The sequence below is a fragment of the Dermacentor silvarum genome, chromosome 4, assembly GCF_013339745.2.
Source record: "Dermacentor silvarum isolate Dsil-2018 chromosome 4, BIME_Dsil_1.4, whole genome shotgun sequence".
Lineage (NCBI taxonomy): Eukaryota > Metazoa > Arthropoda > Arachnida > Ixodida > Ixodidae > Dermacentor > Dermacentor silvarum.
The window spans coordinates 202582104-202599026 of NC_051157.2; the positions used below are offsets into that span (position 1 = coordinate 202582104).

Here is a 16923-nt window from a genome sequence, read left to right on the forward strand (position 1 = left end):
TGGCACTTTGGAATCATGTCCTGTGACATGTGCAAGCGGTCTAACCGCGCATGGCTACTGCCTTGAAATCGCGTATACATCACTTCCCGCTCCCGCTCCAGACACTCACATACATCGTCTAGTTCATTTTCGCTTATCAGCCTAGACAATATATGACTGCTTTTATCGCGGATACCACCATTATTGCATCTATCCCGAGCACTCAAAACACAGTTGAAATCCCCCAACAAAAGCATGCACTTTTCACTGCTAATATACTGAAAAAGATTTGAAAAAAATAATGCACGTTCTTCTACACCATTTGGCGCATATATGCATATAACTCGGAATTCAACTTCACAAAAAACAAAATCGCAAATAACAATCCTTCCCGACTGACATGAAAACACACTTTGAACAACCAGGTCTCGAAACTTCTTAACCAACAGGACACATCCAGCGGACGTCCCTATCGCGTGGCTCACGACTGCATAATATCTAGTCGTGAAACGCCGCACCATGCTCCCGGTCTCTTCCTCCCCGTCTACCTTGGTCTCCTGGACAGCTAAAACGTCGATGTCGTAGTCAGTGACCAACCGTAGGACTTGACTTTGCTTACGGCTAGCCGCCAAGCCTCGCACGTTTAGTGTGGCAATACTGAGAGACGGGTCAGGTGCCATGCTGTACTAAAAAAGTTGTCGCAGTTTCACCTGAAAGGCGAAGCATGAATTGCGATAGCAAATTTGCAGAGAGCTATACGGAGTAATGATAGTAGCTTTATCAGCTCTATAAACTTGGGCATGCAGCAGCACCGGCAACGCGCAGAACTGTTGTCGACGCCGTCGGCGTTTTGCCTGCGTTCGCACAAAATGCGTGCGGCGTTGGTGACTGTTGCCGGAGCCTCTGATATAAATAGGCACTTGGTGCCGCAGCTAAACGTCGCCTCCCTTCCCTCCCCCTCCCCCCCAAGGCCTTTCGTGCGTCAGAAGAAGGTGCGTTTGCTCTACATATATGGTGATGGTAAAGGAGGAAAGAGACGCCTACTTCTGCAGCCCTAAGGGAGCACGGCGCAGAACACGCGTTTGTTCTCCGCCGTGCGTTCACTCCCCGTGAAAGCGCGCGTCCCTCGCGCCCTTTCACTCGCACATACAGCGTTCGGCGGTGCGCGGCGACGATTTCATCTCCATTGACGTCATACGGAACCTCACGGCGACGGCGACGCCGACGGCAGAAATCTGCTTTGGAGTGTCCATATAATTGCTATCGCAATAATAATGAAATAAGCCCGGAGCATGGTGCTTACCTTTCACGACTAGCCCTCGGCTAGCCGCCTCCGGAGCCGCCTGGCTTCCCGGCGTTGTTGGTGGTCTGCTGCGTTTTGTCCCCAGGCCTTCTCTCGGGCAGAACATTCGGTTTGGGTTTGAAACCCGAACGCCTCCCAAGAGGCGCTTTTGCCGGCGGCCCATCCCCGGTGCTGGATGCTGCGTTGTCCTTGTCTCCGGCGTCGTCTCGGGGCGCTTGAAGGTTGCACCGAGACTAGCAGCCCGGTCCCCGTCGTTGGCAGCCTCGCTCTGTTCCATTTCTGAATCGTCGTCATCGCTTTCGCCTTCACTCGCACCTTCCTTTCCAAGGACAGCTTCCGTGCCGACTCGTGCCGGCCCAGTCACTTGCTCAGCGGCTTCGACCACCTTGGCTTCAGTGCCCTCCGGCACTGTCACGGTACTTGTTTTCGCTGGCGGCACTTGGTCTCCGGCTCCCTTAGCGGCGTCTTCAGCCTCTGCTGCATCCATCAGATTTTCGGCTGCCGCTTCACTCACTGCTGGGCCTGTCGCTGTAGCGTACGCCTTCACGCAGTCGGCGTCGACGTGCCCAAAACGTCTGCAACGGGAGCAGCGCGGCACCTTACACTCTCGCCGGACGTGCCCAGGGCCCTGGCAGCGCAAGCACAGCATGGGCCGACCGGGAACGACCACCAAAGCGAGCTCTCCGCCGACTCGGACCTGATGTGGAAGGTCCTCTACCTTGACGCCGGTCTTCAGCTTGAGGAGCACGGTCCGCGTGGTAGAGGTCTTGTCCCCTATACCTTGGACACGCCACCTCTCCTGGCTTACCTCGTCCACGTTGCCGAAAGGCGCAAACGCCGTCCGGACGTCATCGTCGGCAACGCCATACAGCAGCCAGTGAAGCCGAAGCTTCACCTGCTGGTCCTGGGGGTCGACGATGACGCACCGTCGCCCTTTCACTTGAAGTTCCTTTAGGGCCACCAGCCGTTTCGTGGTGGTCGCATCCTTAAGGGTCACCGCCACAACGTGATTGATCTGGTACGCCCCTATCCATACCATGCAAGGCAGCAAGCCCGTCGGCAGTAGGGCGTCTCTGAAGTCCTCGACCCTGTATGGTCTCGCACGTACTATCGGCCAAGAAAGTAAACGGACCACGGCACCGGCGGCCGGAGCGGCTGCCTGGCCACAACGGGGCGCTGCTGTCTCGCTCCGCGCGCTTGGGTCGAGAGTGTCGAGAGTGTTGTGGGTGGCGTTAAGCTTCTCCCTCACTCTCGCGCTATGTCTTGTCACGCTTGATGAAATGCCTAGTGCGTCGTGCGGTTGCTTTGCTGCTGGCGGTCGCGATGAAAGGGACCGTGCATAGCCGGTATTAAACACCTGGCGCTGTCGCGCAGCAGCCGACGGCCGCAGGGAATCAAACCCCGGCACGGTGAAAAAACGAAGACCTGCGCTGTTTTTTTTTTCTTGCCTATATTGACCTTATCTTTCATACTAGTGTCTGTCGCCTACGTCCCTTGCTGCTCGAGTTTAAGCGACATCGCTGAAGGCGCCACAGCGGCGGCTGACGAGCGCTCTTTCACGCCTGCGGAAAAATGCACGTTCACGTTAGCGGCACGGCGGCTTGACGTGCATCCTTTGACGTTCTCAGACTGACGTGCGCGGCCGGTTGTGCTCGCGCCCGTCAAGGTTTCCTTGCCGTGCAGAGAATAGATGCAAGATCCATTTTACGACGTTCTCCGGCTGCCGCAAGCGCCAGAGACTGCGACACGATCACCCTGGACAAGAAAAAGTCAGGCGAGTCCTCGAGCGACGCGTCAGCTAGGCTTACGTGAGGAGTGAAGAAACGATGAAACGGTTTTTGGGGATTGTGCTGCGGTGCTGTAAGGAAGCCTCGCTGTCGCTCTACAGAGGCAGCGGAATTGTCACGCTCAAGGTCGACAACGGCTTCAGGATCTTCAACAACGCTACGGACGTCACGAGACCGGAAGCGGACTTGTGGGAGTTTTATTTGTACATCGACTGCGATGCCAGCTTGGGCAGACTGTTTAACACGGACGGGTGCACCACAAAAAGAAGTGATAAGGTAGTGTGAGCGTTTAGGGATATTTGTTTAGAGAGCTATTGGATGGTTATGTATATTTCAGCTTTTTCTATGTGTAAACTATGTTCGGTGTGATAAAGTCATATTTGCCTTTCCACCACGGCTAACGTCTCCCTATGCAAATAGCGCAAACACTCCCGAGATCCGCGTGACACCACCAAATGTCACTTTTATCTGCTTGCGTGGATTACCTTTCATGATTGACTACATTTCCCTACTCCTATTCCAAATCATCTCTTCCTGGCGGTACTTTTGTGAAGAAAGCTTTATAATGGACTACGTATTGTAGCAGCCATTTAAAGCAGTCTTCAGAGTCATCCCTGATATAAATATTAAACCCACTGCGGGAAATAATGCCTGAAAAGCACCCTCGATAGAGGAGCTCCCAGCTTTGCTGCAGGCGCGGCTTCAAGTTATAGCACTGGCGTGAAAGAGCGCGCGTTAGCCGCCGCTGCGGCGCCTTGTGCATTGTTGCCTAAATTCGAGTAGCAAGGCACGTAGGCGACAGACACTAGTTTGAAAGATAAGGTCAATATAGGCAAGAAAAAAAAAACAGCGCAGGTCTTTGTTCTTTCACCGTGCCGGGGTTTGAATCCCTGCGGCCGTCGGCTGCTGCGCGACAGCGCCAGGTGTTTAATCCCGGCTATGCACGGTCCCTTTCATCGCGACCGCCAGCGGCAAAGCAACCGTACGACGCACTAGGCATTTTATGAAGCGTGACAAGACACCGCGCGAGAGTGAGGGAGAAGCTGAACGTCACCCACAGTACTCTCGACCCAAGCGCGCGGAGCGAGACAGCAGCGCCCCGTTGTGGCCAGGTAACCGCTCCGGCCGCTGGTGCCGTGGTACGTTTACTTTCTTGGCCGATAGTACATCCCCGTGTAAAAACACGGTGTTAGTAGCCACTCGTCCTTTAGGCAGTTGCGGCAAAATAAAAGGGTAATCCTTCTCATCGTCGTTGGTCCTGTTTCCGCGGCCAAAAGTGACCGCTGTCGCTGCGCCGGGAGAGGCCATGATTCACGAACCGTAACGCTCGGTGGCCGGAAGCAGAATCTCGGCCACGCTACCACTGTTCTCCTGCCGAGTGACGGTCGCGTGCGCTTTTTGCCGAAGAGCGCACGTAAAAAAAGTGACACAACATGGCAGCGGTGGGATTCGAGCCCACGCCTCCGAGGAGACTGGTGCCTAAAACCAGCGCCTTAGACCGCTCGGCCACGCTACCACTGTTCTGCCGAGTGACGGTCGCGTGCGCTTTTTGCCGAAGAGCGCACGTAAAAAAAGTGACACAATATGGCAGCGGTGGGATACGAGCCGACGCCTCCGAGGAGACTGGTGCCTTAAACCAGCGCCTTAGACCGCTCGGCCACACTACCACTGTTCTCCTGCCGAGTGACAGTCGTGTGCGCTTTTTGCCGAAGAGCGCACGTAAAAAAAAGTGACACAATATTGCAGCGGTGGGATTCGAACCCACGCCTCCGAGGAGACTGGTGCCTTAAACCAGCGCCTTAGACCGCTCGGCCACACTACCACTGTTCTCCTGCAGAGTGACGGTCGCGTGCGCTTTTTGCCGAAGAGCGCACGTAAAAAAAAGTGACACAATATGGCAGCGGTGGGATTCGAACCCACGCGTCCGAGGAGACTGGTGCCTTAAACCAGCGCCTTAGACCGCTCGGCCACGCTACCACTGTTCTCCTGCCGAGTGACAGTCGTGTGCGCTTTTTGCCGAAGAGCGCACGTAAAAAAAGTGACACAATATGGCAGCGGTGGGATTCGAACCCACGCCTCCGAGGAGACTGGTGCCTTAAACCAGCGCCTTAGACCGCTCGGCAACACTACCACTGTTCTCCTGCCGAGTGACAGTCGTGTGCGCTTTTTGCCGAAGAGCGCACGTAACAAAAAATTGACACAATATGGCAGCGGTGGGATTCGAACCCACGCCTCCGAGGAGACTGGTGCCTTAAACCAGCGCCTTAGACCGCTCGGCCACACTACCACTGTTCTCCTGCACAGTGACGGTCGCGTGCGCTTTTTGCCGAAGAGCGCACGTAAAAAAGTGACACAATATGGCAGCGGTGGGATTCGAACCCACGCCTCCGAGGAGACTGGTGCCTTAAACCAGCGCCTTAGACCGCTCGGCCACGCTACCACTGTTCTCCTGCCGAGTGACGGTCGCGTGCGCTTTTTGCCGAAGAGCGCACGTAGAAAAAGTGACACAATATGGCAGCGGTGGGATTCGAGCCCACGCCTCCGAGGAGACTGGTGCCTTAACCAGCGCCTTAGACCGCTCGGCCACGCTACCACTGTTCTCCTGCCGAGTCACGGTCGCGTGCGCTTTTTGCCGAAGAGCGCACGTAAAAAAAGTGACACAATATGGCAGCGGTGGGATTCGAACCCACGCCTCCGAGGAGACTGGTGCCTTAAACCAGCGCCTTAGACCGCTCGGCTACGCTACCTTTTTTTTCATTTTTTTTTCTTTATTGCCATAACAACATATGTACAACGAACAGGAATTCACCGCCTCGAATTCAAAACAGAAAAAGACAGTACAGTTCTAGGTGCAAGTGTACCTTGTCAGTAAATGTTTAAACAGCTTAATGGCTGCAAGCTGTTCAAAGGTAGGTAACCACTCAGGTGGTTCACTGAGTACTTTATAGACTTCGCGAATAAACAAGATGTTTTCTATAAATATTCTCTTGCCCGTTTGCGCGTACATCTTCATTTCGCACCGCCATTCGTGTTTTCCACACGCTGTGCATGCAGAGCACACATCACCATGTCACATGGCACACCTTCTGTCTCATCAAAAGATAAAAACCGGATTCCAAAGGGTGCTAATGGGAATTCTTTCTTAATGGTCCTTTGTAGAATATCCCAAAGGAAGACTGAATCCCAGCACTCCAGAAAAATGTGCTCAATTGTTTCCGGTTTCTTGCAGATGTGGCAATTAACACTCCAGGGTACAAAGATCCCTTTCTCCTGCAGCCATGGCTTGACAGGAAGCGTGCCAGTGTGGTAGCATAAAGAAAAAGGTTTTTGTCGTTGGTCTTACTGGCATTCCTTTAACACGCTTCAACACGTTCTGCTCTCGCCCCAGTGCATATATTGCACGGTATATTGGCACGGGACACATTACATTTATTAAATACTTATATAATCGCTTTCCTTGCGACAGTACTAAGGTACTCCATAGAAAAGTGCTCTTTTAAAAGACGGAAAGCACTTATCACTTCGAACAAAAAACCTCGGACAACTACTTTCCTTCTAGCACATGACGTCACTACATACTCTGGCAGTGCGTCACCTAATCGCGTCTGGATAACGCACCGTAAAAAACAATTGCTTTCATCTCGCAAGAATATGAATCGCGACACTATCTGTTTCAAAAACAAATGCGATAACCCCAAACCTCCTTTCTGCACTGAATGAACAGATTCAAACGGCTCGTGCGCTCCCATCCGGACCCCCACACGAACAAAGCAAACACCCTGTGCAACTTCTGTACACACACTCGCGACATACATAAAACTTGTAACATGTAATACACTTTGGCTACAAGAAACACATTGCACACCGTGGCTCTCGCGAATATTGACAGATTCTTGCCACCCCACTTCGTTGTTTGTGCTTTAAGCCGCTCGGTTTGCTCGGTCCATTGCGTGGTAGTATCGCGATAGTATTCTAAAGGAACACCAAGATAACTGGCTGGCGTATCAGTGAACGGTATCGTTTCGACCATTGCAGGCCGGCTATCCCATTCACCGTGCCAAAAGCCTAAGCTTTTTTGCCAACTTATGGCACTCCCGGTGAGAGCGCAAACCTTCTTGCATTTTTGACTGCTTCCCGAATGCTCTCTTGATCAATGCAAAAAAGCGCGATGTCATCTGCGTAAGCTAATATTTTTACCTCTTGCGTTAAGAGACGGTAGCCGCGAATATTTTGTTTTCCCGTACTTTCAGAGAGAAAGGTTCAAGAAAAATGGCAAAAAGTAAAGGGGACAAAGGGCACCCCTGGCGCACACTGGATAACACTGGTATATTTTCACTAATTCTTTTGTTGATTACCAGGTGAGCTGAACACTTCTGATAGGCCATGGCTACTCCGTCCTGAATCACTTTTCCTACATTGATGTGTTCTAACACTGCAAGGAGTATGCTGTGAGCAACCCTGTCGAAAGCTTTTCTAGGTCTAATTGAACCATTGCTACACGTTCGAGGTTTGCGTCGCAACACTCCCATATACTCCTAGCGACGTGAATATTCGACATTATTGTCCTTTTTTTGATACCACATGTTTGGTGAGGACCTACTATTAACTTTATAACTGTCTGCAGTCTTTTTCAAGGCACTTTCATGTAGATCTTGTAATCCACGTTCGTGAGGCTTATAGGCCTGTATCCATTAACGAATTGCAGCTTTACCGCTTCATTGGATTTCGGTATAAGTACGACGTGACTTTTCCTGAATGATGGCGGCAGTGCTTAGTTTCATGAGCTTCCGCAACAAACACAGTAAAGTAACTCAGCTAGTTCCACCTTGAAAGTTTTATAGAATGAAGCTCCTAGGCCGTCAGGTCCAGGCGCTTTTCCTTTACCCAAGTCTTCAATGGCTTCTTTAATTTCTTTAGCCGTGATAGGGCTCTCGAGTCCCTCTTTAATTTCATCTTCTAGTTCGGCAGAAGCGTTAGAAAAGTGTTAACAAACTCTACCGTAACGGGCACCTGCCTACCCAGCAAAGCTCGGTAGTGTTAACGAAAGCTTCTCAATGACTTCTTGGTCTTTAGACATTGCGTCGTTAAACCAGATTCTTTAATTATGTTCTTAGAAGCGTAACTCTTTTCGTCACTGAGCGCCCGCTTAGTTGGCGTTTCTCCGAGCCACAGTCGATCGGCTCGTGCTCTTATCGCAGCCCCTTGATAAGTTTCGGCGTCCAACGTTTCAAGTTCGCATTTAAGTTCTCGTATCTGCTTAGAAAAAATCCCGGCACTGTGCACTCCGCATTTAGAAAGTAATCCAGCATGTTTTGTAGTTCTTTCTCTCTTTGTTTGCTTTATGACGTATCACGCAAGCCCTCTCGATGCACTCATTTTCACATCAATTTTGAACTGCTCCCATAGCTCAGCATAGTTTGATGTGACATCCATTTGCATCCCATCAATTTTTTCCTTTACAGTTTTTACGAAACATTCATCACTTAAGATTGTGTCATTCATTTTCCACAGTTCCCAGTTAAAGTTAGACCCTTTAAGCTTCTCGCCCACTGTACAGGTTACCAGGCTGTGGTCACTGAAGCTCACATATGTAGCTGTGTAGCTAGTGACCGTGCGCGCGAGGCTTGCTGATACGTATAGACGGTCTAGTCGAGCGTGACTCTCACTTGAAAGTGAGTAAAAAGAACACTGTTTCCGCTTAAACGTTTCCCACGTCTACTAAATCATAGCCTGCCATGATTGCGTTGAGTTGATGTGCACTTTATCGCGTACTACAGTATTCGGCACCCTATCTTCGGACATGCATACACAATTAAAGTCTCCGAGGACGACGACATTTCTTTCACATTCCAGAAGCGTCTCAACATAGTCAAAAAATATTTTCCTATCACAAACATTGTTCGGAGCGTACCCACAGATCATTCGCCAACCAACATCATTTAAAGAGAAGTCGCACAGTACCAATCGCCCATCTTGGGCCGTCCTTACACTTTGTTCAACAATGCCTATTGAATTACGCAAAAATAAAAGACAGCCACCGGCCTTGCTACCGCATGGCAAACACAAATGCTATAACGCAATTGAAAAATATCGACCATTTGTCCGTTTGCTCTTCACTTTCAATTTTAGTTTCTTGAACCGCAAGAACGTCTATGTCATTTTCTAGCATCAGGCGACTTAATTGGGCTTGTCGCCGTCTGGCCGTTAACCGCGTACGTTAAGGCGTGCCAATACGTAATGCTAGCCCAAGATTATTTGCCATGGAAAGAGAAGAGCAAGCGATAACACAATAACTTTATGGAATCAAAGGTAGTGTAACTTACAGATATTCTCTGCGCTCTATAAGCTCCGTCGCATGCGACGAAGCCACGACGTCTCGCTCTTCGGCACACATCATGACCTCGATCGTTCCAAAAACCCGAGTCACAACTTAGCGTTCTACGAGAACAGCACCCCGCTACTGCGGAGGAACTGTCGGCGTTGTCTGCTTATCTGGGGGAACGGCCGGCGTCTGCCGCCCGTCCGAGGGAACTGCCGGCGTCTGCCGCCGTCCGAGGGAAACGCCGGCGTTTGCCGTCCGTCTGGGGTACTGTCGGCGTCGTCTGCTTGTCTGGGTGAACTGCCGGCGTCTGCCTCCTGTCTGTCGGAACGTTTGGTCTAGGCTTAAGCGTAGACCGGCGGAAAACGGAGGCCTTCGAGGGCGGCCCTTCGTTGCTACCACCGTCGTCTTGCTCAAGCGTGCCATCCACGTCGGTGACTTCCCGGGGCCTCTTTGAACCTGCGATGGCGTGGTGTTTTTCTCGCAAGACTCATTGAGTCCGGCCGCGCCAGGGTTGCCCTGTCGTAGAACGCCCTCGGTATCCACCGCATTGTCTGCGCTTTCATACACCATCGCATTTTCCGCAGCCGGTTCACCCTGCGCTTCGCTTTCCCTACCCTCACTGCTGCCCTTGGTAGGTTGGCACTTGTCGCTAGCCCGAGACCACTGGCCTTCTCTTGCTTGCCTTGTGGGTCACACCCCCTCCAGCAGTCTCTTCCGCGTCTGCCTGGTCATCAGGTGCTCGTCGATGGCGTCACTCCGGCCCGGCCCAGTCACGTTAGCGTAGCTTTCGCACGCATTGGGTCTCGTCGTGGCCAAAACGACGACAGAGCCCCCAACGTGGCACACGGCACTCGCGCCGTATATGGCGGTGCCGCGGCACCGGAGGCAAGCGGAGGTCTGCCTGGCACGATCACGAGTGCATGGTCTTCTGATACTCGTAGCTGATGCGGGATGTCTTACACATGGTCATACCAGCCTTTAAGCGTAGGGATACAAGTCGCGTGTGAGAGCCTTGTCTCCGCAACGGGCACTCGCCACCTCTCCCTGGATATTTCGGTCACAGTGCCGAATGGAGCCAGGGCTGCTCTGACGTCTTCGTCGGGGGTCGTGTGAAGCAGCCAGTAAAGCTTCATTCTGATGTCCTGGTTGCAGGGATCAATCGCGACACAGCGATGTTCCTTCACGCTAAACGCCTTCGCCGACAAAAGCTTCCTTTTCCCGACATCGTCCTGAATGTTATGGCCCAAACATGGTTCATCTGATAGGCCCGAGGGCTACCACCTCCGTCATAAGCTTATAGCGGTCAAGCGCATCGCGAAAATGTTCAACACGATAAGGCCGGGCCTTCAAATCACCATGCAAAACACGGTGTTACACACGGTCGTACCTGATGGCAGCTGAGGCAAAACAAGTTTGGTAATCCTGTGAAGACGTTTCCGTAAGCCTGATACCGCGGCCCTGCTGGGCCGCTGAAACCGCCCCTGGGAGCGAGACATTCCGTACCGTTCGCTACGGTGTCCGGAAGTGGAATCCCTCGGCCACGCTACCACTGTTCTCCTGCCGAGTCACGGTCGCGTGCGCTTTTTGCCGAAGAGCGCACGTAAAAAAAGTGACACAACATGGCAGCGGTGGGATTCGAACCCACGCCTCCGAGGAGACTGGTGCCTTAAACCAGCGCCTTAGACGCTCGGCCACGCTACCACTGTTCTCCTGCCGAGTGACGGTCGTGCGCTTTTTGCCGAAGAGCGCACGTAAAAAAGTGACACAATATGGCAGCGGTGGGATTCGAAACCACGCCTCCGAGGAGACTGGTGCCTTAAACCAGCGCCTTAGACCGCTCGGCCACGCTACCACTGTTCTCCTGCCGAGTGACGGTCGCGTGCGCTTTTTGCCGAAGAGCGCACGTAAAAAATTGACACAATATGGCAGCGGTGGGATTCGAGCCCACGCCTCCGAGGAGACTGGTGCCTTAAACCAGCGCCTAGACCGCTCGGCCACGCTACCACTGTTCTCCTGCCGAGTGACGGTCGCGTGCGCTTTTTGCCGAAGAGCGCACGTAGAAAAAGTAACACAATATGGCAGCGGTGGGATTAGAGCCCACGCCTCCGAGGAGACTGGTGCCTTAAACCAGCGCCTAGACCGCTCGGCCACGCTACCACTGTTCTCCTGCCGAGTCACGGTCGCGTGCGCTTTTTGCCGTAAGAGCGCACGTAAAAAAGTTACACAATATGGCAGCGGTGGGATTCGAACCCACGCCTCCGAGGAGACTGGTGCCTTAAACCAGCGCCTTAGACCACTCGGCCACGCTACAACTGTTCTCCTGCCGAGTGACGGTCGCGTGCGCTTTTTGCCGAAGAGCGCACGTAAAAAAAGTGACACAATATGGCAGCGGTGGGATTCGAACCCACGCCCTCCGAGGAGACTGGTGCCTTAAACCAGTGCCTTAGACCGCTCGGCCACGCTACCACTGTTCTCCTGCGAGTGACGGTCGCGTGCGCTTTTTGCCGAAGAGCGCACGCAAAAAAAGTGACACAATATGGCAGCGGTGGGATTCGAACCCACGCCTCCGAGGAGACTGGTGCCTTAAACCAGCGCCTTAGACCGCTCGGCCACGCTACTTTTTTTTTTTATTGCCGGTCTTTGATAATGTACAGAATACTCAGTATAGAAACAGACATCACAAAAAAAGTTGTCGCAGATTCACCTGACAGGCGAAGCATCAATTGCGATAGCAAATTTGTAGAGAGCTATACGGAGTAATGATATTAGCTTTATCAGCTGTATAAACTTGGACATGCAGCAGCACCGGCAACAAGCAGAACTGTTGTGGATGCCGTCGGCGTTTTGCCCGCGTTCGCACAAAATGCGTGCGGCGTTGGTGACTGTTGCCGGAGCCTCTGATATAAATAGGCACTTGGTGCCGCAGCTAAACGTCGCCTCCCTTCCCTCCCCCTCCCCCACGGCTTCTCTCGCGTCGGAAGAAGGCGCGTTTGCTCTACATATATGGTGATTGTAAAGGAGGAAAGAGACGCCTACTTCTGCAGCCCTTAAGCGAGCAGGGCGCAGAACGCGCGTTTGTTCTCCGCCGTGCGTTCACTCCCCGTGAAAGCGCGCGCCCCTCGCGCCCTTTCACTCGCACATACAGCGTTCGACGCGCGGCGACGATTTCATCTCCATTGACGCCATACGGAACCTCACGGCGACGGCGACGGCGACGCCGACGGCAGAAATCTGCTTTTGAGTGTCCGTATAATTGCTATCGCAATAATAACACCTACAGATTATACAGAAAAACACGTAAGCCATCAGCCCAACATGGACTGGCGTTGTCAAACTAAACTTCTTTTAAAGCTGTCAGAGGTTCTATCCTCGACAGCCAATCAGGTACACAATCTTTTATTTTCTTAATTTCAATGAAACGAGACATACTTTCTCGAAAATAAGTACGAGCAGGCCTAGCATCTGGGTCGCAATGGTACCCAGCCATTCGTGCCCGCCATAAACAGTGGAGGCCATTGAGCACATTTAGGTCGTATGGAACCCGTCCTCATTCTCAATCGGTAAGTACCTGATCCCATGCGGATTCAACGGAAACTCCTTCTTGATTGTCCGTTTTAGGACGTCCCAGAAGTATACACCTTCCCAGCAATGCAAGAACACATGATCTACAGTTTCAGGTTGCTTGCAAATCAAGCAGAGTGGGCCCCATGGTACAAGGAAGCCGCGTTCTTCCATGAATGTCTTCACTGACAGTGTTCCTGTGTGTAGCCTAAAAAGAATGTTTTTGCCCCAGTAGGCACCTCCATTCTTTTCACCCGTTTAAGGACATCCTGTCCTGGTCCTCCACTGTATATCGCTCTGTACAATGGCACAGGAAATACAATATCGCACACATCTTCATATAATGTCTTTCTTTTCACGCCGGATAAATAATCGAAAGAAAAAGTTGTCGCAGTTTCACCTGAAAGGCGAAGCATCAATTGCGATAGCAAATTTGTAGAGAGCTATACGGAGTAATGATATTAGCTTTATCAGCTGTATAAACTTGGACATGCAGCAGCACCGGCAACACGCAGAACTGTTGTCGACGCCGTCGGCGTTTTGCCCGCGTTCGCTCAAAATGCGTGCGGCGTTGGTGACTGTTGCCGGAGCCTCTGATATAAATAGGCACTTGATGCCGCAGCTAAACGTCGCCTCCCTCCCACCCCTACCCCACGGCCTCTCGCGCGTCGGAAGAAGGCGCGTTTGCTCTAAGTATATGGTGATTGTAAAGGAGGAAAGAGACGCCTACTTCTGCAGCCCTTAAGGGAGCACGGTGCAGAACGCGCGTTTGTTCTCAGCCGAGCGTTCACTCCCTGTGAAAGCGCGCGTCCCTCGCGCCCTTTCACTCACACACACAGCGTTCGGCGGCGCGCGGCGACGATTTCATCTCCATTGACGTCATACGGAACCTCACGGCGACGGCGACGGCAGAAATCTGCTTTGGAGTGTCCATATAATTGCTATCGCAATAAAACGGCGAACACTCTGTGCAACCTTTGCACATTTACCCTTGAACAAAACAACGTCTGCATGACGTACCACAACTTCGTAATGAAAAAAGTTGTCGCAGTTTCACCTGAAAGGCGAAGCATCAATTGCGATAGCAAACTTGTAGAGAGCTATACGGAGTAATGATATTAGCTTTATCAGCTGTATAAACTTGGACATGCAGCAGCATCGGCAACACGCAGAAATGTTGTCGACGCCATCGGCGTTTTGCCCGCGTTCGCTCAAAATGCGTGCGGCGTTGGTGACTGTTGCCGGAGCCTCTGATATAAAAAAATTGCCGCGTATCTGCGTGCTTCGCTGCAAATGTCGTCGAAAGACGATAGTCTTCTAACGGCCGTGCTACAAGAGTGCTGGTCTGATCCGCGCCCACCCGTGATGCTGTTCTCGTACCATTTCCGTCCTGGCATGATAAATGCAATGGAGGTTTGTTTGAACAGATTTCATTTTACCGCATTATTTCATCAAGCGGCCATTTATGTTTTGCCCTGCCTCAGACAGCGCTTCCTTTATGTTGAATCGGCCGCATCTGGCTGGCATTGATAAAATTGAGGAGGCGCTGCGTGAGACATGGACGCCATTTGGCAATACATCAGGAAACATGAGCTTGTGCAGAGGGTTTCCTTCCTCCATGGCAGAGGGCGCTCGTCGGCGCGCAGTCGGGGAACGTCGTTCGTCGGTGCGCATAGCATGGCATTTTCAGCGCAGCTTAAGAAACTAGGGTCTTTAGAGTTACGTATCTATGTATTTTCTATTAAAGGAACACACCTCCTAATACTTACCTAGTGATGTTGCGCCTCAGATATGCGTAATATTTACTTTGTGATCGATAACGTTCACAAGTATGAACAGCCGTACCACTTTAAGTAGTGTGGGCGGTAAGGAAGTGGTCCAACTTTGGCCGGGTGGTTGAATCGGGTGACAGACAGACAAACAGACAGACAGACAGACAGACCAAATTTTCAGCGTTTAAGTTCCCCAAGAAAGACTATCGTCTTTAATAGGCACTGCGTGCCGCAGCTAAACGTCGCCTACCTTCCCTCCCCCTCCCCCACGGCCTCTCGCTCGTCGGAAGAAGGCGCGTTTGCTCTACATACATGGTGATTGTGAAGGAGAACAGAGACGCCTACTTCTGCAGCCCTTAAGCGAGCACGGCGCAGAACGCGCGTTTGTTCTCCGCCGTGCGTTCACTCCCCGTGAAAGACGCGCCCCTCGCGCCCTTTCACTCGCACATACAGCGTTCGGCGCGCGGCGACGATTTCTTCTCCAAATGACGTCATACGGAACCTCACGGCGACGGCGACGGCGACGGTAGAAATCTGCTTTTGAGTGTCCATATAATTGCTATCGCAATAAAACAAATTACATATAGTTGCCCTTGCGAAAATGTACAGGTTGATGCCTTTCCACCTGTCTGCTTTTTCTCTTGTTTCTTTTATTTGGTTCGTCCAGTACTCCTCGCTCTGTCTGTAGCTGTCCAAGGGAACACCGAGATACTTGGTAGGGGTTTTCACACAGCTCACATTCGCAAAATTGTCCGGGGCCGAGGACCACTCTCCGTGCCACAGTCCGAGGGACTTACCCCAGTTCACTTTACTGCCCGTCACATCACAAAACTGTTTCACAACGCATATTGTTTCCGTTACACTTTCTCTGTTTGTACAACACACGGCGATATCATCTGCATATGCAAGGAGCTTGACTTCTGTGGCTGCCAAGCTGTAACCACGTATTTCATCATTCTCAGTTATCGCCAAACACATCGTTTCAATGTAAACTGCAAACAAAAGAGGACTGAGGGGGCAGCCTTGACGCACAGAACGCATGACGTTAATGGGGGCCCCCAATGATTTATTCACAATTAAGCGTGTTGTGCAGTTCTGATACGCCAACGCCACTCCCTCAGTGATAATGGCACCCACATTAACGTCTTTCAGAATGGCAAACAAAATATCATGAGACACACAGTCAAACGCTTTCTCGAGGTCAAGCTGGAGCACTGCGACGCCGTCGTAAGCGATGTCACAGCACTCGAGCACGCACCGCATCGTGTGAATATTCGAAAAAATTGACCTCCCTTTGATCCCACACGTTTGGTGGTCTGCAACTATTTCTTTGATGTCGCTTTAAGTCTGGCTGCCAAAACCTTCATGAAAATCTTATAGTCGACATTGGTTAAAGATATCGGCCTATAAGAAGTCACGAGCCTAAGTTTCTCCGCTTTGTCACTCTTAGGTATCAAGATGGTATGCGCTTTACCAAAAGAAGGCGGCAAAGCTTTGTTCACATACGCTTCGTTAAACAGGTCTGTTAGCAGGGGCGACAGTTCTTTCTTGAAGGCTTTATAAAAACACGCGCTCAGACCGTCAGGTCCGGGTGATTTGCCGTTGTTCAAACCATTTATTGCTTTTTCGACTTCGTGTTCTCTTATATTGCCTTCTAATAGGTCCTTCGTGTCGTCACTCAATCGCGGCATGCGACTGAGAAAGACCCTTTTCAACTCATCTACATTGGCTTTTTGATATGCAAACAGTGACTGGTAATACTCTAAAAACGCTCGGCCTATGCTCTTATTATCGTCGACGAGTGTGCCATTCCACGAGATCTTATCGACATGATTACGTCGACCATGAGCTTTTTGAAGTCCAAGCGCCCTTTTGGTGGGCGTCTCCCCCGCTACTAATGCGTGTGCTCTTGCGCGCACAATCGCACCTTGATAGCGTTCTTTGTCCAACTGTTCGATTTTTACTTTGATGGTTCGCATATCTTGCTCATGCACCCCTGGCTCTACGCACTCCAGCGCTATCAGCTGATTAAGTATCTTTCGTAAGTCTCGTTCTTTCATTTCTCTCTCAAACTTTAAGCAGCTCGATCTTTCTATTGCTTTCATTTTTACTTTCTGTTTGAACCATTCCCATTTCTCTGCTATTGTTTCAATACATTCATCGCTTACTTCCATAACGGCCTCATGAATTGCGTCTACA

At 51.4% G+C, this 16923-nt stretch overlaps 13 non-coding genes across 13 annotated transcripts; all 13 read right to left on the reverse strand.

The window, feature by feature from the left end:
- Nucleotides 1-4503: 4503 nt before the first annotated feature.
- Trnal-uag (transfer RNA leucine (anticodon UAG)) lies at nt 4504-4585 on the reverse strand. The gene has a single exon. It is a non-coding gene; the product is annotated as a tRNA-Leu (tRNA).
- Nucleotides 4586-4809: 224 nt separating this feature from the next.
- On the reverse strand, nt 4810-4891 carry Trnal-aag (transfer RNA leucine (anticodon AAG)). Its single transcript has one exon. It is a non-coding gene; the product is annotated as a tRNA-Leu (tRNA).
- Nucleotides 4892-4964: 73 nt separating this feature from the next.
- Trnal-aag (transfer RNA leucine (anticodon AAG)) lies at nt 4965-5046 on the reverse strand. Its single transcript has one exon. It is a non-coding gene; the product is annotated as a tRNA-Leu (tRNA).
- Nucleotides 5047-5118: 72 nt separating this feature from the next.
- Nucleotides 5119-5200, reverse strand: Trnal-aag (transfer RNA leucine (anticodon AAG)). Its single transcript has one exon. It is a non-coding gene; the product is annotated as a tRNA-Leu (tRNA).
- A 74-nt stretch (nt 5201-5274) lies between these two features.
- Trnal-aag (transfer RNA leucine (anticodon AAG)) lies at nt 5275-5356 on the reverse strand. The gene has a single exon. It is a non-coding gene; the product is annotated as a tRNA-Leu (tRNA).
- Nucleotides 5357-5427: 71 nt separating this feature from the next.
- Nucleotides 5428-5509, reverse strand: Trnal-aag (transfer RNA leucine (anticodon AAG)). Its single transcript has one exon. It is a non-coding gene; the product is annotated as a tRNA-Leu (tRNA).
- Nucleotides 5510-5734: 225 nt separating this feature from the next.
- On the reverse strand, nt 5735-5816 carry Trnal-aag (transfer RNA leucine (anticodon AAG)). The gene has a single exon. It is a non-coding gene; the product is annotated as a tRNA-Leu (tRNA).
- A 5195-nt stretch (nt 5817-11011) lies between these two features.
- On the reverse strand, nt 11012-11092 carry Trnal-aag (transfer RNA leucine (anticodon AAG)). Its single transcript has one exon. It is a non-coding gene; the product is annotated as a tRNA-Leu (tRNA).
- A 69-nt stretch (nt 11093-11161) lies between these two features.
- Nucleotides 11162-11243, reverse strand: Trnal-aag (transfer RNA leucine (anticodon AAG)). The gene has a single exon. It is a non-coding gene; the product is annotated as a tRNA-Leu (tRNA).
- A 71-nt stretch (nt 11244-11314) lies between these two features.
- Nucleotides 11315-11395, reverse strand: Trnal-aag (transfer RNA leucine (anticodon AAG)). Its single transcript has one exon. It is a non-coding gene; the product is annotated as a tRNA-Leu (tRNA).
- A 225-nt stretch (nt 11396-11620) lies between these two features.
- On the reverse strand, nt 11621-11702 carry Trnal-aag (transfer RNA leucine (anticodon AAG)). The gene has a single exon. It is a non-coding gene; the product is annotated as a tRNA-Leu (tRNA).
- Nucleotides 11703-11774: 72 nt separating this feature from the next.
- On the reverse strand, nt 11775-11857 carry Trnal-aag (transfer RNA leucine (anticodon AAG)). Its single transcript has one exon. It is a non-coding gene; the product is annotated as a tRNA-Leu (tRNA).
- Nucleotides 11858-11928: 71 nt separating this feature from the next.
- On the reverse strand, nt 11929-12010 carry Trnal-aag (transfer RNA leucine (anticodon AAG)). Its single transcript has one exon. It is a non-coding gene; the product is annotated as a tRNA-Leu (tRNA).
- Nucleotides 12011-16923: the final 4913 nt, after the last annotated feature.